Raw genomic sequence first — 23,635 nt, forward strand, 5'->3', positions numbered from 1 at the left:
TTGCTGTGAGGCGACAGCGCTAACCACTACACCACCGTGCCGCCCCATAGGTGATAATATTTTTTGTAAAGTTATAGATAACCTCCCTAACCTATCTATGCCAATCTCCCTTAAAAAATACAAGCCCCAGGAAAACTTGACTTGGCCCCTGGTCTTTTCAATAACTAGAAACACCCCTGGATGATGTCATTATCTGACCATGGGTTGGCTGCTGTTTAGCGAAATCAAACAGCTAAACAGCTCATGCATTAATAAACTGACAGTGATTATGTGCCGAGCAGCTCAGTCTACACATTGTGTTAAACGTTGTGAACAAATTCATAGGATATGTTAATTTTAAAACTACACATATCAATGTGTAAAAAAAGGTGAATTCTTCCAACACGATTTTATTTAATACTGACACAAAATGTGTAAACTAGAGTGCTACACATCATTTGTGTAATTTCTCAACCCATTCCGTCTAAGAGTGTTGTAACTCTGAATGGCCTTTCTGTTTCATCTTGTGTAGCAGTAAAAGACCTTGGGGTGATCATTGAGTTCAGTCTTTTATTTGAAGCTCATGGAGATAATATTACGAGGATAGCCTTCATTCATCTCAGAAATATTGCTAAGATAAGAAATACATTGTCACTACATGTTGCAGAAAAACTAGTTCATGCTTTTGTTATGTCTCGGTTGGATTATTGTAATGCCTTACTGTCTGGATATTTTATTAGGTGCATAAACAATCTCCAGTCAGTCCAGAATGCAGCAGCAAAAGTCTGAACTAGAACAAAAAGATATGACCACATCAGCCCTCTAATCCACACTGCATTGGCTCCCAATCAAATTTCGCACTGATTATAAAATCCTACTATTGAACTTGGCGGCACGGTGGTGTAGTGGTTAGCGCTGCCGCCTCACAGCAAGAAGGTCCAGGTTCGAGCCCCGTGGCCAGCGAGGGCCTTTCTGTGCGGAGTTTGCATGTTCTCCCCGTGTCCGCGTGGGTTTCCTCCAGGTGCTCCGGTTTCCTCCACAGTCCAAAGACATGCAGGTTAGGTTAACTGGTGACTCTAAATTGACCGTAGGTGTGAATGTGAGTGTGAATGGTTGTCTGTGTCTATGTGTCAGCCCTGTGATGACCTGGCGACTTGTCCAGGGTGTACCCCGCCTTTCGCCCGTAGTCAGCTGGGATAGGCTCCAGCTTGCCTGCGACCCTGTAGAACAGGATAAAGCAGCTAGAGATGATGAGATGAGACTATTGACCTTTAAAGCACTGAATTGTCTCGTGCCACAGTATATGAGTGAACCTCTGGTCTTTTATGACCTGTCACACATGCTTAGATCAAAAGGTGCAGGTTATTTGTTGGTACCTCAAAGCCCCACAGTTATGGAACAGCCTTCCAAGTAGTGTTCGGGATTCAGACACAATCTCAAGTGTTTAAGTTTAGGCTAAAAACACATTTGTTTAGTCAAGCCTTTTGTTAATAGCTTTTTATTAGGTAAAGCAGTAGATCTATTCTAGAGGGTCCTCAGGCATAGCGTGTTGTGGTAGACTGGGATGTATGGATATTGCACACACACACACACACACACACACCCCACACTCTCACACATTCACTCAGGTTTGGTGACGGTGTAGTGGCTGGCTGCTTTATGTCCCAGGGCTCCCTCATGTCTGTGTTACCTTCTGGCTCTCCCTTGTAGTTATGCTGTCATACTTAATTTTGCTGGAGTCCCTGCTTGCACGTAACACACAATGTACCATATTAACCATTAGGTGACAGTGGGTATACCCATCTCTCTCTCTCTGTCTCTCTCTCTAAAGTTCACTCGGGTTTGGTGACGGTGTAGTGGCTGGCTGCTTTATGTCCCAGGGCTCCCTCATGTCTGTATTACCTTCTGGCTCTCCCTTGTAGTTATGCTGTCATACTTAATTTTGCTGGAGTCCCTGCTTGCACGTAGCACACAATGTACCATATTAACCATTAGGTGACAATGGGCATACCTATCTCTCTCTCTCTCTCTAAAGTTACACATACCACTCCTGAGACACTAGTGATGCTGACCTCTCCTGCTCTCTGGACCTGCCTGATCCATACTGATGCCCGACGTCTGGCTGGAGTCTCATCACTTTGCTCCTGTGGAGGACGGCCCCATATGGATAGTCTAAAGATACTCTTAGAATATAACTTTTGCACAATTAATACAAGCATCTTTGTTATGATGGCTTAGGACTACAATTGCCACGATAACTTTAGGACTACAGTTGTCATGAACAGTCTTACACTCAAGTCTCCAGCAATGAACAGTTGATAATGTCAACAAAATAGACTTCATGTTGAAACTATAATGAATTTCCTGGTTACACAATCACACTTTTTGTTTTGACTCTATAGGACACAGTTTTAGATGTAAGTTATTTATAATCACGCTATCTGTTATCACCCAGATGAGGATGGGTTCCCTTTTGAGCCTGGTTCCTCTCAAGGTTTCTTCCTCATGTCCTCTCAGGGAGTTTTTCCTTGCTACCATTGCCTCAGGCTTACTTGTTGTGGATAAATTTATATTTTTAAAATTGATATTTGTCCAGGGCGGCACGGTGGTGTAGTGGTTAGTGCTGTCACCTCACAGCAAGAAGGTCCGGGTTCGAGCCCCGTGGCCGACGAGGGCCTTTCTGTGCGGAGTTTGCATGTTCTCCCTGTGGGTTTCCTCTGGGTGCTCCGGTTTCCCCCACAGTCCAAAGACATGCAGGTTAGGTTAACTGGTGACTCTAAATTGACTGTAGGTGTGAGTGTGAATGGTTGTCTGTGTCTATGTGTCAGCCCTGTGATGACCTGGCGACTTGTCCAGGGTGTACCCCGCCTTTCGCCCGTAGTCAGCTGGGATAGGCTCCAGCTTGCCTGCGACCCTGTAGAAGGATAAAGCGGCTAGAGATAATGAGATGAGATGAGACTATCTGTTATCACCCAGATGAGGATGGGTTCCCTTTTGAGCCTGGTTCCTCTCAAGGTTTCTTCCTCATGTCCTCTCAGGGAGTTTTTCCTTGCTACCATTGCCTCAGGCTTACTTGTTGTGGATAAATTTATATTTTTAAAATTGATATTTGTCCAGGGCGGCACGGTGGTGTAGTGGTTAGCGCTGTCACCTCACAGCAAGAAGATCCGGGTTCGAGCCCCGTGGCCGGCGAGGGCCTTTCTGTGCGGAGTTTGCATGTTCTCCCCGTGGGTTTTCTCTGGGTGCTCCGGTTTCCCCCACAGTCCAAAGACATGCAGGTTAGGTTAACTGGTGACTCTAAATTGAGCGTAGGTGTGAATGTGAGTGTGAATGGTTGTCTGTGTCTATGTGTCAGCCCTGTGATGACCTGGCGACTTGTCCAGGGTGTACCCCGCCTTTCGCCCGTAGTCAGCTGGGATAGGCTCCAGCTTGCCTGCGACCCTGGCATGGTAGTGCGTATTGAATTAGTCTATGTATATCAGATATAGAAGAAGTGTTCCAAGAGTTTTTGATTGGTATTGATGTTTTTAAAGAAGAAGAAAACTTTATTGATCACATGTACACTTGTGAAATTCCTCTCTGCATTTAACTCATCTGAAGCAGTAAACACACACATGCACACACGTGTGAGCAATGAGCATACACACATACCCAGAGCAGTGGGCAGCCATGCTAACAGCGCCTGGGGAGCAGTTAGGGGTTAGGTGCCTCGCTCAAGGGCACCTCAGCCTAAGGCCGCCCCATGTTAACCTAACTGCATGTTTTTAAATACCTCAACATCAATACCATTCAAAAAATATCCAGTCCACAGCAGTCCTGCGTTCTACAGATAAGTTACAGTCAGTAATTCTACACCAGAATATTAATGTTAATAAGGTCTACCAGAATTCATGTGGTAGATATACCTTATTAACATACCAATAAATATACGTATGTATTCTGGTAATTCAGGAAGAGTTAATTTTCCTGTGACAATTGTAGAAATTCAACCTACCACAGGCACCAATGTTACAGTTATACACTGCCATCATAGAGACCATACTCACATCCTCTATCATGGTCTGGTTTGGCTCTACAGCTCCATGAGAGAAAGCCAAATTCCAATGCGTCATTCGGTCTACAACTTTATGACAGCAGAGCTGAGAAGTGAGCAGTTAAGACAGTTGAGACAGTCTCTGACCCCTCTCACAATTTCAAACACTTCCTTGAGGGGTGAGATACCAGATCATAAGACATCGAGACACTTTCTTCCCCCACACTGTAGTCCTGCTCTATAAAAGACCAGGCAAACTTAATTAACGCAAACCAATGCACTGCTGAAATACTGCACTGTATCTTCACAGTGTGATGACCTGGCGACTTGTCCAGGGTGTACCCCGCCTCTCGCCCATAGTCAGCTAGGATAGCTGATACTCAGCTTGCCTACGACCCTGTAGAACAGGATAAAGCGGCTACAGATAATGGATGGATGGAGATTATGATGGATCAAGTACAAGTACACCAAAGAAAAGAAAGTGTGTGTATTCTCAAACAAAGTTCAATAAAGAGTGGTCTTTTGCATTTCCGTGTGTACAGCCTGTGAAAGATCAGCCAGGCAAATCTTTCTGCACAGTGAGGATATTTTTATTATTTTTTAAAACTTATTTACAAGATCTAGGCCAAATGCTTACATTTCCCTTTATATTACTGACCCATATGTGGAAATATCCCAGTGTTTTAATGTCTCTAAAATCTAGATCTGCATCTGATAGACTCCAGTGTAGGCCTATAACAGCCCAATGTCTGTAATGATCTAAAACTAATTTGTGATTTATCAAATGTCAAGGTCGTTGCTCCGTCAAAATAAACACTGCTTGGTGCTGTCAAACACTACACATGTGCTGTTATAAACTGTCAGCAGATACACCATCCACTTACAAGTTTTGATACCAATATAAATGTCATAAAATAAGCTGAAATGCTTGGAAATTACACATTTCAATGCCATTTAAAAACGTTTTTCTGGAGCAGACCTCCCTCCCACACCTTGCCTCAGTCTCCAGCATCACTTCAGAAACAGACCAGCTTTTGGAAGTTGGAAACTTGGGACCTATGCTATGGGTGGTACGGTAGTGTAGTGGAGCATGGTCGCCTCACAGCAAGAAGGTTCCGGGTTCGAACCCAGCGGTCGGTGAAGGCCTTTCTGTGTGGAGTTTGCATGTTCTCCCCATGTCTGCGTGGGTTTCCTCCGGGTGCTCTGGTCCCCCCCACAATCCAAAGACATGCAGTTAGGTTGACGTAGGGCGACCTTGGGCTGAGGTGCCCTTGAGCAAGGTACTGAACCCCTGACTGCTCCCCGGGCGCTGTAGTGTGGCTGCCCACTGCTCTGGGTGTGTGTGTGTGTGTGCGCGCGTGTGTTCACTGCTTCAGATGGGTTAAATGCAGAGGATGAATTTCACTGTGCTTGAAGTGTGCATGTGATAAAGATTTCTTCTTCGATGTAATATTCTGATTTCTTCATACAAACATTTTTCTGTAACATTTAATTTTGTGGTGGAAAATTAAAATTTGGAAATCTAAAATGTTTTTGTGACTCAGTAATGTAGAAGTCTCATCTCATCTCATTATCTGTAGCTGCTTTATCCTTCTACAGGGTCGCAGGCAAGCTGGAGCCTATCCCAGCTGACTATGGGCGAAAGGCGGGGTACACCCTGGACAAGTCGCCAGGTCATCACAGGGCTGACACAGAGACACAGACAACCATTCACACTCACACCTACGGTCAATTTAGAGTCACCAGTTAACCTAACCTGCATGTCTTTGGACTGTGGGGGAAACCGGAGCACCCGGAGCAAACCCACGCGGACACGGGGAGAACATGCAAACCCCACACAGAAAGGCCCTCGCCGGCCCCGGGGCTCGAACCCAGGACCTTCTTGCTGTGAGGCGACAGCGCTAACCACTACACCACCGTGCAGCCTAACGTAAAAGTCATGTATCTGAAACCTTCAACAAACCTAGAATCAGTTTACTCAGTTCCCATTTTGCTGTATCATAGTTAGCCTTTTACACACAATTTATTCAGAAAAATATATAAAGTCATTTATTTCTAGTAGTGCCTGCTGAAAAAGCATCTTCACGTATGTCATCCAGAGCAGAGGTGGACAGTAACGAAGTACATTTATTTGAGTACTGTACTTAAGTACACTTTTTGAGTATCTGTACTTTAATTGAGTAGTATTATTTGTTTTGGAAACTTATGACTAACTTCACTACATTTGAACGACAACTATCGTACTTTTGACTCCATTACATTTCTATCAAGGTCCTCGTTACTATGAAGCAGCTTTGAAAGTGGATGTTTTTTCTTTTCTTTTCTAAAATGTGATTGGTTTTTTCGCACGGGACGCTGAGACAGCCGATCAGTAATCACTAGGGTCACGTCACATCCATAGACTGGATAAAATCAAGTTAAATGATTTCTCAGCAGCGTTGTTTGAACACGATCAGTTGATGGCAGAATGGAAGCAGGCGGTTCTTCTGGGGAATAATGCAAACACCCATGGCCCATGAACCCATGTTTCAGTTTTCTGAAAGGATTAAAGATCTGTTTCGTTTAAAATGTTTGCCTAAAACAAACCACATCACGGCCTACAAAAACTCGCCGTCCAACGTTATTCACGTTAGCGTAACTCCAAATGTAAAATGCCAGCATCCTATATCTCTCAAAAGGTTTTCAAATCCCTATAAGCTTTTTTAAAAAATGGATACAGTGAAGGAGGCATGGTATAAACGAGCACTCCAATATACTTCCGCATATTGGAGTTTACATAACTCCAATATGCGGAAGCACATTGAGGTATGTAAATGTTTTATTCCAAGAGAAAGCTTGCAACGAAGTTGTCTGTGCTTTTAGAGCTAGCGATAACGTTGCAATAGCTATGCAGGCTGGTTAGTCAAATGACTTTCTATGGATTTTCCCACCAAGTTGCCGTAGCCTTGTCCACGGCTAACGTTACCACACAGCTAGTTAACTTGGACACTGTTAGTTAGCATAGGGTGACCAGATTTCCTGAGTCTAAAACTGGAACACTTTGCGCGTGACCGTGATACTTGTGCACGCACACGCGTTTTGATATAAACATGCGCCGGCTCAAACAGGTGCTTTTATCATTTTGTAGAAGCTCACTTTTATCAACATTTCAGAGAATAATCAAGTATTTTCTTGTTATCTACATGTACTGTACTTCTATCACAATTCAGTTAAAGTAAGAAAATCAGACAACAGATGTGATGATAGGGAATAGGCCAATAGCCTAAATTTCAGCTGATTTATTTCACCTTTGTGAAAACGCCAAGAAAATGCATTGCTTGCATATTAACATCAACATTTTATGCAATTAACTTTTTTTTTAAACAACAGGCTATGCATTGTAACAGGAACGAGCGCATGAGCCTAATCGTTGTCACCTCCGAACCTTTACCCAAAATGCCTCTGTTTAATCTTAACCAGTGTCGGCTATTAACTATTTTGAAAACGTGAACCCTGAGTTGACAACAGCATCAAACAAGTCAAGACAATCTGTGATACAGATTAAAGACAAATGAAACAGATGAAAGACAACAAAAAATGTTTCAGAAACACAGCCACCCACCCTAAAGAAGATGCCATTTTATTGCATATATTTACATGATGAGTGAATTTGCTCCAGTAGCACTTTATTGCCCGAGAGCCTGCTGTGAAACTGCGAGCAAGTATCGGCGAAATTGGCCCGGGTAATGAGCAAGGCTTTGAGAGTAGGCACAGTCATGCGATTCCTCTCGTCAGTCCAGGTGTTGCTCATGAGTGAAAATATTCGCTCAACTGGAGCATTGGTGCCAGGTAGGCACATGGCAAACTGGCAAAGCTGGCTGACATTGCTGTAAGGAATCTCCGTGCTCTTGAAGTGCGCGAACATCTCCGCCCAGCGCTCATCCGTTCGGCATTGCCACGTAGTAGTTGACAGCCGCTAGCAAAAAATACATTATAACACGCCTCTATATTGCAACATTGTACAAATAGATACATTGTAAGGTTGACTGCACGCACACGCACATTGATGCTGAATTGCTAGAAGCTTTATTGACATCTCATTGGCTATATATGATCGCTGTAACCGGGACAGTTTGTTAGTGTTTGGTGTAAACCGGGACATTTCAGGGTCCCGATGGACCTTTGTTGGGACTGGGGACACGCAACTCAAAATCGGGACTGTCCCGGTCAAACTGGGACGTCTGGTCACGTTAAGTTAGCATGTAAAACTGGAGTTATGCTAACATGAATAACGTTAACTTATCTGAAGTCCTTTCAGAAATATCTCATCTCTCTCATTATCTCTAGCCGCTTTATCCTGTTCAACAGGGTCGCAGGCAAGCTGGAGCCTATCCCAGCTGACTACGGGCGAAAGGCGGGGTACACCCTGGACAAGTCGCCAGGTCATCACAGGGCTGACACATAGACACAGACAACCATTCACACTCACATTCACACCTACGGTCAATTTAGAGTCACCAGTTAACCTAACCTGCATGTGTTTGGACTGTGGGGGAAACCGGAGCACCCGGAGGAAACCCACGCGGACACGGGGAGAACATGCAAACTCCGCACAGAAAGGCCCTTGCCGGCCACAGGGCTCGAACCCAGGACCTTCTTGCTGTGAGGCGACAGCGCTAACCACTACACCACCGTGCCACCACCTTTCAGAAATATGTTTTAGCATAATGTTGCCAAATAAAAAATGTAGAAATCTCTCTTTTCTGGTAATCTTAGCTACCCAATATGATTTTGAGTTTAAAAAGAGTTTGCTAGCATGTCAGGTGGAGTTTCACTGACTAGCTAGCTTAACGTTAAACCACCATGATGGCACAGCATGCGTTCATTTTGTGAATCCAGTCGGTTGCTTCAGAGGCATTAGGTTTTGTAAGCGTTGTGGCAATAATACAACGTGTTGACAGAAAATGTACTTTTAAAGTGCTGATGACACGTTTTTGACATCTTTGATGATGTTTTATAACATAAAAAGTAATTCCCGATGATCCATATATTAATTCACGAAGGCGCCTATTTTACAAGTTATGATAAAAAACGCGGCTATTTGGGCAAATTTGACGGGACTGCAGCACCCAGGAGACGGAGGAGGAGGAGGAACTATATGACGTCAGCGAAAGAATCTTCCTCCTAACTTACCAGTTTGTTGTTGATGTGGCAGGTGTTCAGTTTGTCGTTATTAGTATTTTTATTATACATTATTATACACACATATATATATATATATATATATTTATAGTTATAGTTATTATGTCTTCGCGTTGTGTTGCCGGCTTTTGCTCCAAAACCCACAAGGATGGGGTAAGTTTATTCCAATTTCCCAGAGATCCCGAGCTGCACGCGAAGTGGGTGAAGCAAGTCAGGCGCACTCGTGACAAGTGGGAGCCCTCACCAACATCCATCCTGTGCTCTGAACACTTCGATATGGATTGTTTTGACACCCTTCCCAGCTTAAAGGAATCTCTTGGGTGTTCAGTTCAGCACAAACGTGTGTTACTACCATCAGCAGTGCCTACAGTATTCCGGAGGGGGTCTACTAGTAGCTATGCCGGATCCAAAGACAGTCCTCCTGTCAGAACATGTGTTGTGAAACGACATAAGATAAAGGTACATAGAGCTATAGAGTCTACATGATAATCATAAATGTAATCATAAAGTCGGCGTGATATCAGTCATGTATTTGCTTGTGAAAGCTTGCGGCTTTCATGTAACTGCCGCCTAGCAACGAGAGGCAAAGGGTAAAGAGGGTAGGCTATCATAGATTCTATTCGGAAGAGATCAACACAATTCTAGACTCCCAGAAGAGGAAGAGCTAGCACTAGAGAGTTCACCGGCGTTTTCATGCGCCATTTCCATTGAGTAGAACCAGAGTAGAACCATAGGATGTCTATGAGTAGAACAGCCAGTGAACCGCAGCGTGTTCTTCTGCTGACGTCACAGCACGGCCGCGAGCCACGGACCCAGTTTTCTTGCGCTGTGCAATTAAAAGTTGGATATTTGCGTAACAACAGCTTCTTTTCACGTAATTATAACAGAAATCTAACATGTTTGCCATGTTGTATAGTTTATTTAAGAAATTGCATAGAGTCATGTTCGTGTCATCACAGCACTTTAATACTGTATTTTTAAAATCAAGTACTTCAGTAAAATTTGACTGGACAACTTTCACTTGTATCGGAGTAACATTTGACCAGTGGGATCTGTACTTTGACTTAAGTAATGAAGTTGGGTACTTTGTCCACCTTTGCTCCAGAGGGACTCTAAGTTCATAAACTACATTAAAAACTGTAAACATGAACAGTAAAACGTTGGTCTGTGGTGAGCTTCCGTTAGCGCCATTTTGCTTCCGGTGCACGAGGTGGCGCTGCTCAGCTCACGAGTCTCTTACCGAGAAGCAGAAGAAGAAGAAGGGAAGAGGCAGAATAGCATCCTGCTGTCATGGAGCAGGGACAGTGATAAACAAAAGTAAGTCTTTGTAACCATTATAAAAATTAATTTCAAATACAGCCTTCAGTGTGAAGATAATAAATCATTAATTTACCGACACATTTACGGAAATTCTGCTGTTAATTAAGACTAAAATAGCTTAGCTGACATGCTAATGCTACTTAGCATTGTTTGTTCCTAAGATACAGCAGTTCTTTATTTTCACTGTAGATACAGTACCAGCCAAAAGTCTGGACACACCTTCTAATTAAATGTTTTGTCTTTATTTCTATTCATTAAAAGTCACTTCATGCCTTAAAGTAATGATGGAAGTCGTTTCTCTTTACTTAGTTGAGCGCTTCTTGACATGCATTACTACAGTTGTAGAATAGGGATATTTACTGTAGTTTTATTTACTGTTTGATCTCAAACACATTAAGAAACCAAAGACGTTGCACTAATTCACTTTTGACGTGGCACACACTACCGTTCAAAAGTTTGGGGTCACCCAGACAATTTTGTGCTTTCCATGAAAAGTCACACTTTTATTTCCCACCATAAGTTATAAAATGAATAGAAAATCTAGTCAAGACATTTTTTTTGAGCATTTAATCGACCCCACAAATGTGATGCTCCAGAAACTCAATCTGCTCAAAGGAAGGTCAGTTTTATAGCTTCTCTAAAGAGCTCAACTGTTTTCAGCTGTGCTAACATGATTGTACAAGGGTTTTCTAATCATCCATTAGCCTTCTGAGGCAATGAGCAAACACATTGTACCATTAGAACACTGGAGTGAGAGTTGCTGGAAATGGGCCTCTATACACCTATGGAGATATTGCACCAAAAACCAGACATTTGCAGCTAGAATAGTCATTTACCACATTAGCAATGTATAGAGTGGATTTCTGATTAGTTTAAAGTGATCGTCATTGAAAAGAACAGTGCTTTTCTTTCAAAAATAAGGACATTTCAAAGTGACCCCAAACTTTTGAACGGTAGTGTACCTGTTAACCGAAAAGCATTCCAGGTGATTTTAACTATGTTCCAGATGTTATTTCATAGTTTTGATGTCTGCAGTATTGTTCTGCAGTGTAGAAAATAGTCACAATACAGAAACACCTTTAAATGAGTAGGGGTGTACAAACTTTTGACTGGTACTGTATATGTGTATAAATATGTATCTGTGTTTCCCAGTAAAACACTCGTCTGTATAATTACAATTCATTCATTCATTCATTCATTATCTCTAGCCGCTTTATCCTTCTACAGGGTCGCAGGCAAGCTGGAGCCTATCCCAGCTGACTACGGGCGAAAGGCGGGGTACACCCTGGACAAGTCGCCAGGTCATCACAGGGCTGACACATAGACACAGACAACCATTCACACTCACATTCACACCTACGGTCAATTTAGAGTCACCAGTTAACCTAACCTGCATGTCTTTGGACTGTGGGGGAAACCGGAGCACCCGGAGGAAACCCACGCGGATACGGGGAGAACATGCAAACTCCGCACAGAAAGGCCCTCGCCGGCCCCGGGGCTCGAACCCAGGACCTTCTTGCTGTGAGGTGACAGCGCTAACCACTACACCACCGTGCCGCCTGTATAATTACAATTTTATATATAATTATGTTCATAATTATTTTTTTTTTGAAATACAGTATGTTTTACTGAGAAATAAAGCATGTGTGTTTTTCATACGAACTTGCATCTCCCATAACCTGGTACGGAACAGAACGGGACGGAACGGTACCGTCACGTATTTTCTTATATTTGCCTTCCGGGTTTTTATATGCTGTTCCGTCCCGCAATACCATTTTTGTGGCAGTTATTTGCATAATGTATAATCTTACCTTTTTTGTTCCAGTTTCACAGAGAACTGTCCATTTTATTAATCGGTTCTTACATAAGAAGAATCATCCTTTATTTGTCACATGCACACTTCAAGCACAGTGAAATTCATCCTCTGCATTTAACCCATTTGAAGCAGTGAACACACGCACACTAGGGTGCATCAGTTGCCCCCTAAAAATGAAAAGTTCCTCCGATCATGATGCGTTTTTGTTTTTATGTTCCTTTTGGTAAGAAAACACACTGGGTGAAATATTTTGACAAAATTGAAAAGTTTAATGGTGGCACCAGGAGCTCAAAGTTTTGGAAAAAGCTGCTATTTTATGACTTTTATGACAAAATTTCGATCACTTTTCCTGAAACATTATTGCACCTTATAGAGTATACCAAATATCTTAGATACACATTTTTAGTACATATTCTAAATATATTATCAAGCACAGTTTGAGTTTTAGCTGTTCATTGAATCATTGTTCAACTACTTTTGAACAATACAAATGTATTATGGATCACATTAATGCTTCTCAATCCCTTGCAAAGGTTCTTAACATCATCTCTGGCTCACAAGAAATCAATAAATGGAGTCCAACATTGTGATTCAAACCTTACGCAAAAACATAAAATAAGCGTTTTTTGGCAAAAAAAAGAACCTCATGGTGCCACCGTTAGACTTTTGAATATGGTCAAAAAAAATGTACAGGATGTCCTTATTGGTGAAAAGGAACACCCAAACAAAAATGCATTAGATTTTATGAAAGTGAGGGCAACTGATGCACCCTAACGCACGCACACCCCCAGAGCAGCCATACTAGAACCCCCGGGGAGCAGTCAGGGGTTCGATACCTTGCTCAAGGGCACTTCAGCCCAAGGCCGCCCCACGTTAACCTAACTGCATGTCTTTGGACTGTGGGGGAAAGCGGAGCACCAGGAGGAAACCCACGCAGACATGGGGAGAACATGCAAACTCCGCACAGAAAGGCCCTCGCCGGCTGCTGGATTCAAACCCTGTGAGGCAACAGTGCTAACCACTACACCACCGTGCTGCCCTAACTTTTTTTTTTAAAGCCTCCCCGTCAGGGAATTGAACCCCAGTCTTCCGCGTGACAGGTGGAGATACTGTTCACTATACTAACGAGGATGACATTAGTCATCCCGCCTTTATAGATGAACCCGATGAACCGTCACGTATGATAAAGTTAGAAGAAAAACAAAATATATTGTTTAGTTGTTTTATTGTCAAAACATTAGAACTTAACTACTATTTATTCATCTATTTTACAATTTCTTGCCTCTTCCCCTACCTCTACCTTTTTTGTTTCTTCTTGTATACATTTCAGGTTCTTATCTTTTTTGATCTGTGCTTCTGTTTTATGACCCACGTTTTCACAGTCAATGTGAAACCACATTTTACTCGAATTGGCGCTCGTTCCAGCACACAGGATTTCTTTGTGACGTCACGCCGAGGTATGTTCCGTAATTGGAGTTCCCGGCTTTTAGATCAATTTTGATTGAAAATATCGTGAATATAATGTTAATACAACGTGACGGGATATAACAATACTGGATAATCAAAGAATACATGACAGTGATACGTGTGAGTACAAGATGTTAAGTATGAAACCGCTGAATATTTAGAAAACGTAACGTTATTGTAATGTACCGTCCCGTTCCGGTTCATACTTTCCGTACCGGGTTATGGGAGACACCATACGAACTACATCCAGGACATGGAGAACCAAAACTGTGACATGTTTAAATAATTTTGCCTGGCTTTTTTTTTGTGGTCTATCAGATATATTTCATTCAGCTAGCATGATATTGAATGAGTCGAAGACGAGCAGCTTAATGTAACATATCTGATAGACCACGAAAAAAAAGCCAGCCAATATCATCATTATTATTATTATCATCATACATATACATTCCTTTCAGGTGTTCAACGCGTCTTTCTCTTTCAAAATTCTCTCAAAATCTTCCGTATTTAATGAAGCAAACCCGGTGGGCATGTGTGTTGTCTTGAAAACCGTGCAATATCGTAAACCCTGTTGTATGCTCATTCTCCATTGGGTAGAGTGCCATAATAGACTTAGGATAAACGATATGATAACAATATTGCACGCTATCAAACCAAATGAATGAAACCTGCTTGAAGGGAATAGAACATGTTTTTATTCCATGCAAAAAGTGTCCTGTAAGTATAATAATTCCCGAAATTTCACTCTGATGATGGCACTCCCAGTGCTTTCTCACTAACTAGAAGTGCGTTGTCAAAATGATGAACTGGTTGAAAATTAAAATTCTTTTGATTAACTTGTGTATTTATTTTTTTTGTGGCTGTGTCCATATGATATAAAGAACATTACACGGTGGTATGAAGATATGAAGTTTATCTTCGTGTTGAAGAAAATATTTTCACTTGTGAATATGTTCACCACTCAAAGATAAACATCATATCTTTGTACCACCGTGTAATATCCTCTCTCTCTCTCTCTCTCTCTCTCTCTCTCTCTCTCTCATATATTCCAGACAATTGAGTTCTACAGGAGCTGATAGCCGATGAGGTGTGTAGCACTGAGTTGGCTATAAGTCATGTACGATGAGATTGAGTGGAATAACTGTTTTATTCTATCTGCATTCACTGGATTTGGAGAAACAGAGTGCTTTTATTTTTTGCAAATTTGATAAATAAAAGCTTTATCCAAAACACCTGACAAAATCTTTTCCGCTGAGGATGTAAACAAACCAGCAAAATGGCAGTAGCAATTTGTGAAAAATGCGATAATAATTCTTGAAAAATAAAGAAAGATACGTTCTTACCATCAAATACTTTCATTCCATATTTTGTTGCTTTTTTTTGTATTTTTTTGGGTTTGTTTTCAAGTACAGTTTTAATTTCGTTTCAGTAACATGGGCTGCCATTTTCTTCTTCTTCTTTCGGGTTTTTAGCCGTTTGGCACCACCAACTGGGCTGGAGTGTGGAACAGGAGCTTGGGGGGGACTATATTCTTTGAGCTGTTTCTGTTTCTTTTAAATACTTGATAACAGAGATATATCTGACTTGGGGGCGGCACGGTGGTGTAGTGGTTAGCGCTGTCGCCTCACAGCAAGAAGGTCCGGGTTTGAGCCCCGTGGCCGGCGAGGGCCTTTCTGTGCGGAGTTTGCATGTTCTCCCCGTGTCCGCGTGGGTTTCCTCCGGGTGCTCCGGTTTCCCCCACAGTCCAAAGACATGCAGGTTAGGTTAACTGGTGACTCTAAATTGACCGTAGGTGTGAATGTGAGTGTGAATGGTTGTCTGTGTCTATGTGTCAGCCCTGTGATGACCTGGCGACTTGTCCAGGGTGTACCCCGCCTCTCGCCCGTAGTCAGCTGGGATAGGCTCCAGCTTGCCTGCGACCCTGTAGAACAGGATAAAGCGGCTAGAGATAATGAGATGAGATGAGAAATATAAAGGGAATGAGTCATCTTTAACTTTATGCCTTTTGGAGATCATTTCATCTTGCTTAACTTCACAGTAACAGCAATCTTGACCAGGGGTGCCCAAACTTTTGCATACCACTGTGTGTGTGTATATATATATATATATATATATATATATATATATATATATATATATATATGCATACCACTGTGTGTGTGTGTATATATATATATATATATATATATATATATATATATATAAAAGGTATTAGGCAGAGACCCGTCCACCCGTAAATTTGACGGGCGATTGCCGATTTCAACGGGCAAGTATACACACAGACGGATACTGAAACGGACGATAATGCCGAAAATTTTCGCACATGAATACTCCCACATGTCATCCGATAAATCCAGTTATGTTCCGCCCACACACGGACTGGCCATCGGGAGTAGCGGGAGTTTTCCCGGTGGGCTGGTGGTTCAGTGTGGGCCGGCGGAGAAAAAAAAAAAAAAAAACAGTTGCGCGCTGGCCTTTAATATGATAAGCAATGTTAACAGTTTCTTTAACAAACTGTTAACATTGCTTATTACAGTTGCGCGCTGGCCTTTAATATGATAAGCAATGTTAACAGTTTGTTAAAGAAACTGTTAACATTGCTTATCATATTAAAGGCCAGCGCGCAACTGTTTTTTTTTTTTTTTTTTTCTCCGCTGGCCCACACTGAACCACCGGCCCACTGGGAAAACTCCCGCTACTCCCGATGGCCAGTCCGTGTGTGGTTCCGCCATCATTTACAAATCGTAAGAAACACAGTTTAATACGAAAAATACTGAAAACTTGAAATGAAAAATCAGAATAGTTCATCGTTTCCGCCATTTTGGCCCGCACTGAATCTTGTAACATGCGGACTGAATAAATCGCGAATTCTGATTGGTCGAAAATTGCCAAACACCCTGCGTTGTAGTTTCCTCTTTCTTGGCGGGAGAACCGCATTTTTTTTTGCTGACTCACTCTTCTGGATCAAGATGAATCCCAACAAACGCCCCAAATTGAATGTGACAAAAACTGATTCGTTTTTCCACAAAAAGACAGAAAAGGTATGTGTGATACATTGATTAACAAGGGGGTTTCATTGGGGTATGGTAAAATAGAATACTGTTGGTTTTTTTTTTTATTAAATACTGTAACTAGATCAAAAGATTATATACAATTCATTGTTGTTTATTTTCTTTTCACTTTTGTTACCAAATCAAACACCATACATACATCTGATACATTCAGGAGTGAAACTGAAAAAAATACAAAGTAAAAATATGCAATATTTCTGATCAAAAATTACACGCCATTTCACCCTGAAAATGTCCTAGAATGCAGGAAATGAAGTCTAAATTTCAAAAATTTTCTGGGGGGGCATGCCCCCAGACCCCCCTAGAGGGACTTCGCGCCTGCGGCGCTCGTCTTCGCACCTGCGGCGCTTATCAGGATTATATAAAATATTATTTTTGACTGGTAAATTTCTTTTTCTGCCTAATACCCTATATATATATATATATATATATATATATATATATATATATATATTAGGGCTGTCGAATTTAACGCGTTATTAGTGCGTTAACGCAATTTAATTTGATCGTGATTAAAAAAAATGACGGCGTTATTGGAGGGTACAGTGAATTAGGCTCATCTTGGTAAGGAACAATGCAGATTTTCATGGGTGACTAGCATGCAAAATAAAGCTAGTTATAACATTAACTTTGTGGTAAAACGTAGATTTACAACTTGTCAAATAAACCCGCAACATGGTCAGTTAAATTGTAGTCTGCATATGTGATGCGGTGCGAATTCCGTTTATTTTCACTTTAGCGGGTGAAATGTGTTGATATCTGATGGGCTACGATCGGGAATGCGCACATTCCCTTTTCTCCACCTGTAGATTGTAGGTAGCCTAGCGATTTCCAGATAGCCTACTGCTTCACTTGAATGAACTTGCAGGAGTCAAACTACTTCCTCTTTGCTCTTCGAAGTGTAGCTTGCAGCCATTACAGTTGAGAAAAAAAATACAGTCTGTTATTTCTCCAAATTGTATTTTGCACATAGCCTACAGTATGCCCAACAGATGTCTGATAGGCTACATTGGAAAGAATACGCTGCATGCCTAGATCTAATGTCAAAACCCGAATGCCAAATATTTGTGCATTAGGCTGATATATTGTCTATCATAGAGAAGATGAGCCTTATAATTGACATGGAGCATCAGAGCATATATTCAAATGTTTGCTCTGATGTAGAAATGTATTTGAGTACAATTTAAACAGATGTTTAAAGATTTTTTTTGCGATTAATCACGATTAACTACATAATTTTATGAGATTAATCGCGATTAAAAATTTTAATCGTTTGACAGCCCTAAAAAAAATAAAATATATATCTGGGCTCACGCTAGCCGCTCGCACATCTGCAAATTGTTAAGTTTTATTCCAATTTACGAAAAGAAAATCATCTGTATTCGCATTTTATGCGAAAGTCATTTAAAGTTTAAGCAAAATCCATCAAACAATTGCGATTTCTCAAGATAAACAGTACCTTTCAGGGCCTGAATTTGGGTGCAGGATTGCGGGTATCACACATATTTTTTTTTAAATTCCCGCACCTTTAGCGATTCTAATGCAAGAGATTCCCGCATATATTACTGCATTGCCTGACAACGCCAATCTAATAATGGATCAGTGTGAATGCGCAACTACCTTCTGTTCTCAAGGTTACTTGAATTGAACCTTCCTTTTACTGACTGACCCCCCTCTCATCTCCCCCCGCAGCCTACTCAGAAAAAAAACAGCAGACACAGACAGTTCACACACACACAGATACAGCGCGCGCACCCTTCCTCTCTCGGACTTTCACTGTAAAACACATGGACCGCTGGCTAAAACGTACAAGTGCAGTGGCAGAAGTTTCCCCTGCTAAGAGGAAAACTCCTGAATCCGATGGTGGTAATAGCAGTGTGAGTGATACCGTTGAGAATACTGCTGAGAATACACAGGACGAGACCGCTAACGTCGACGTTGCAAAGGGGATTAGATCAGAGCATGGCTATAAGAAAAAAGTATTTACAAGGAAAAGCAAAGGACACTGATGCTGACAAAAGGGATGACCACTAGGAGAAAGAGTAGGAAAGACTACATATGTACAAGAATCCTGCACTCAGCAAAGATGAATTGTTCAGTGTTGAGAACAATTTGATTTTTTTAAAATTAAAGATGGCATATGACACAGGAGACCGGGCTATATGGTATAAGAGAATCCTGAAAAGTCAACAAAGACTGTTGTCCTGTTCTATATGTGGACTGAAACAAAGTTTGTAAATTCATTCAGTGTTAAGAACAGTTTGATAGTGTTTTCTTATTTTAATTGTAGACATTAAACAGAGGACAGGGATGATCAGATGAGACATAAGAATAGAAAAATGATATAAAAGTTGATAAAAAAAAGATGATATAAAAATGTTATAAAAGGAAAAAGCAAAGGTCACTGATTAAAGAGATGGCCACTAAAAGAAGAGACAAATAACACAAACATAGTTAAGAGAATCCTGAAAAGTCAGCAGACTGGTTTAAGTTAGATTTTAAGTTAGACTTGTTGTGTCAATAAATTCATTGAGTGCTATTAAGAACAGACTGATTTTTCTTTTTTTATAATTAAACGAAGCAGTGACACTTAAAGAATAGTGCATGAAGATGAGGAAGAAGCAGCTGTGTAAAGCAACACTAAGGAGGTTGTAAAATTAGCTTATGAGCAATTCCAGCGTTATGGACGTGACACTTGAACTCAAAATGGCAACAAATGACCCAGTGCATGTTTTATTGTCTCCCAGTATTTAAACAGGTGTTGCATATTTTAAGGCTGTACCATACTGGAGAAGTGATAAAACAAGAACAATTCCCATAGTACATCTAGGGCATGCCAGAAAACGCCAATAAAAGATGCGTTATGGATGTGACAGAAAAAGTATCACTTTTCTTGGGTGACTGTACATTTTATCAAACTCTGTGAAATTGTAAACCTAATGTCGAAATAGAGATATCCGTTTGATAGAGGGGTCCAAGGTGAATATTAAAAAATCTTTGTTTAAAATATTTTGTATTTCATGCAGAGTTTCGGAAGGAAAAGTCAGCGTTATGGATGTGACGAAATTCCGTTATGGATGTGACACGTCTGAAATAGACATGGCATATGTTTAGAAAATCAGCAATTTAACCACCATAACCCTTTGAAAAACTCTGTAAATATCAGCTAAAACTATCAAAGTTCTTAAATAATATTTAGGATGGCTATTGTTTTGCTGTTTTGTGGATTTTAGCATACATTTCTGTGGCTTGTGGCAATAATATAGAATTGTACATGATCAAAGTTGATTTTAGCTTGGGTTTTACATTATAAGAAAGAAAGACTGACAGTGACATATTAGGTTGGTTACAAATTGGTTCAACTTATTCACATCTGTAAAATACAGGCCTAGGTGATATCTGTGGGAGTGGTTTTGATGTATTACATGTTGCTTTATTTTTGCATGGTGAGGTTGACATTTCCATGGAATTGCCCTTAACTAAAAGGCACACAACCTTCCAAACTCTTCCTAGAGCCTTACTCGCACTGCTAGAAAAAGGCTATTGGTGTTTGATGGCATAATACAGTCAGTCAGCAATGTCATGCTTTAAAGGATCTCTTTCATTTTGTGGTGGTTTTCTACCCTCCACCCGAAACTGAACAGTCCATATCTTAGACGGCTGGTGGGAATAATACTTGCGTTTATCCACCCGGCCTTTGTCTGACAATGCTATCCAAATTTGGAGATATCAAAATGAAAAGCCTACTAAAAAGGATACCTCAAATGGCGACAAAAGGTTACATACTGTAGAGATCTTCAATCTGAGTAGTGGCAGAAGGTAAGACCTAAGCTATTTAAGCCTGCAAGTAGCGTTCCCCACAAACTGTATAAATCCCCCCCATTTGAGTCACTGAGGGGGGGAATTCCCCCCCATTCTGAAAAATGAAATTCAGGCCCTGCCTTTCGTGTCCATCTTCGATGTTTTGATTTATAACCAACGCCCCCGAGTTTCGAAGCTTCTTATTGGTTGACCGCAAATTACGTCTTCCAATAGCATTGGACCTTACATATAAAATGATCAATTTCCGAGTTGCGCTGATAATGTCGGTAATTCTCGCTCATTAGTGAACAAGATTATAGCGAGGTTTGTTTAAAATAAATTATCCGACTTTAGGTATGACAAAAACTTATCTAAAAAGTGAGATAACATATTAGAATATTCTGTTAGCTTTCTCAGTTAGGGATAAAAACACGATATAACCATTCTAAAGACGTATTTTCTACATAATATCAACCCTGACAGAACTTTGGAAGAACTCACAGATGAACCAGGATATATCGACCAAGTGTACCTTGTTTTCAGAGCGTTTTGACGCACATGGTTCAAAGTTTTGACTGCAAGTGTTTCATTTGAGAAATTAATGGTGAATATCATTATATTTGGGTTATGAGATTAATTTATAAGAAACAACCATTGATTTTAACTCCCTGAGCTCCCTTCATCCTACCCATAAAGACACCCCGCTCCCTCTAAAAACACACACACACACACACACACGGATCCCAATTATATATATACACACACACACACACACACGGATCCCAATTATATATACACACACACACACACACGGATCCCAATTATATATACACACACACACACACACGGATCCCAATTATACACACACACACACACACGGATCCCAATTATACACACACACACACACACACACACACACGGATCCCAATTTTATATATATACACACACACACACATACCCACACAGGCCAGTCAGCATACTACAGAGGGTGACAAAGGGCTAAAAGGTGCATAGATAGCAAAGAATGCAAAGCACATCACACCAGATGTTAGATATAATTATAATGAAAAATATGGACTCCGTAAACCAGATTAAGCAGGTTAAATTAAACACACAATTTTATTACATATATACAGTTGATGAAATGATCAAAATAAGAGGATTCAAGAATAAATAAGCATGCTATGAACATAAATCAAGAACATGGAAAGACAAAGGCAGGAAACAAGCTTGCAAACACTATTGAAACACCAACAAACTATAATAACAATTCATTTTTCAATATTATGTCAGTGCAAGAAACATTTAGAAGTATAACATATCTTGCTAAAAAAATTACTTTGCTAAAAAGAAAATTGTTCTTTTAGCATTTCTTGCTAAGCAAAATTGCAAATTGCTAAAGAAAAATTTGAGTCTTTAGCACTTTTTGCTAAAACAATTTGGGTCCTAGAGTGAGCACTGTGTGTGTGTGTGTGTGTGTGTGTGTGTGTGTGTATAAGGGCTGTAACGATATGCGTATCGAAATCGCGATACTCAGAGCCACGATCCGTATCGCGATACAAGAAGGCAGAATCGCGGTACACCCTTTCAAACTTCTCCTCAGCCCAAAAACAGAGGCGCTTCCAAACTTCAATTTATGAATACTTTACTTTTTATTTAAATTACATTTTAAACTTACTTAAATTACTTTTATTTTTTTATATCTATTAGTAAGTCGTTTTTTCGCCGACCTGCGACAATCTTCTGCAAGTCACGCAACGTCCACACTCGCCACTGGCAGAGCATTCATTTCTTTTAAGCGGTCGCCATTCTGGTTGCGACGCGGGGAGCGAATCTGTAAACAAGCAGCTCATTGGCTGGCTAGGTGTGCCACAAGCCAATCACAATCACTTGACCGGAAAGACATGTCTGCTTGGGCGGAAGCCTTCTGCGGCAGTTACATTTTGACACGCGAGCAATGTTTCACTATAAAAATTCCGTAATTTCCATCTGTTTTCCGCGATCACAGAAAATCATTGGCCCTATGAGAGTGAGACAGTGAGAGAGCCCCCCCCCCCTTCCCCCCCCCCCCCCCCAAAAAAAAAAAAAATCTTAACGGATTTACACGATTTGGAAAAATGACTTTTTCAGAACCGAAAAAAACAGAGCTTCCGGCTCAACAGTATTATTTTGAGAAATAAAACAATCTTTGGATATACATTTGTTCATTTTTGCATACATATTACTCATTCTCTGCAGTGGTCTGAATTATTTGTTATTAAATAGTTAATGTAAGTAAGTAAATGTTAATAAGTCAAATTTACTACTTTAAAAAAACATTAAAAAAAAATCGTGGGCGTATCGAATCGTGGGTCAAAAATCGCGATACGAATCGAATCGTGAGTTGGGTGTATCGTTACAGCCCTAATATATATGTATGTATGTATGTGTGTGTGTGTGTGTATATATATATATATATATATATATATATATATATATATATATATATATATATATATGTGTGTGTGTGTATATTCATGTGGTGATGTGTAGTTTTACTTCCAGTCCTGGTTAGATAGATTTTTTTCAATTAGTTTAGATAGTTTTGATATTACTTTGGCCTTCCTGTATCATCTGGGTGAAGTTCACTAATATCTAAAAGCTTTCTTGGTGACAATTATTTTGGTCTGAACAAAATTGTATTTTCACAACATCTCTTTAGTTACTAAAGTAATTAGTGGTGGACATGCTTACAACATGATGATAATTGCTGAAATACACTGTATACACACACACACTTTGGCCAAAAGTATATGGACACCTGACCATCACACCCAGTGTGGTTCTTCCTCAAACTGTTTCCACAAAATTTGCCTTCACTGGAACTATGAGGCCCAAACCTGTTTCAGCATGACTATACTCCTGTGCACAAAGCGAGCTCCATGAAGACAGGGTTTGTCAAGGTTGGAGTAGAAGAACTTGAGTGTC

At 40.7% G+C, this 23,635-nt stretch overlaps 1 protein-coding gene across 3 annotated transcripts in view; it reads left to right on the forward strand.

The window, feature by feature from the left end:
* Window positions 1-10,436: 10,436 nt before the first annotated feature.
* The window catches only part of ints1 (integrator complex subunit 1), a 105,387-nt gene continuing 92,188 nt past the window's right edge, over window positions 10,437-23,635 (forward strand). For 2 of the 3 annotated variants that reach the window (XM_060943090.1, XM_060943092.1), the window contains exons 1-2: window positions 10,473-10,510; window positions 14,849-14,883. The gene's annotated coding sequence lies outside the window, so the exon portion shown is untranslated. Of the gene's footprint in view, window positions 10,511-14,848; window positions 14,884-23,635 lie in introns of all 3 variants that reach the window. The other variant, XM_060943091.1, reaches the window with a different exon arrangement.

Source organism: Neoarius graeffei, chromosome 16 (genome assembly GCF_027579695.1).
Source record: "Neoarius graeffei isolate fNeoGra1 chromosome 16, fNeoGra1.pri, whole genome shotgun sequence".
Classification (NCBI taxonomy): domain Eukaryota; kingdom Metazoa; phylum Chordata; class Actinopteri; order Siluriformes; family Ariidae; genus Neoarius; species Neoarius graeffei.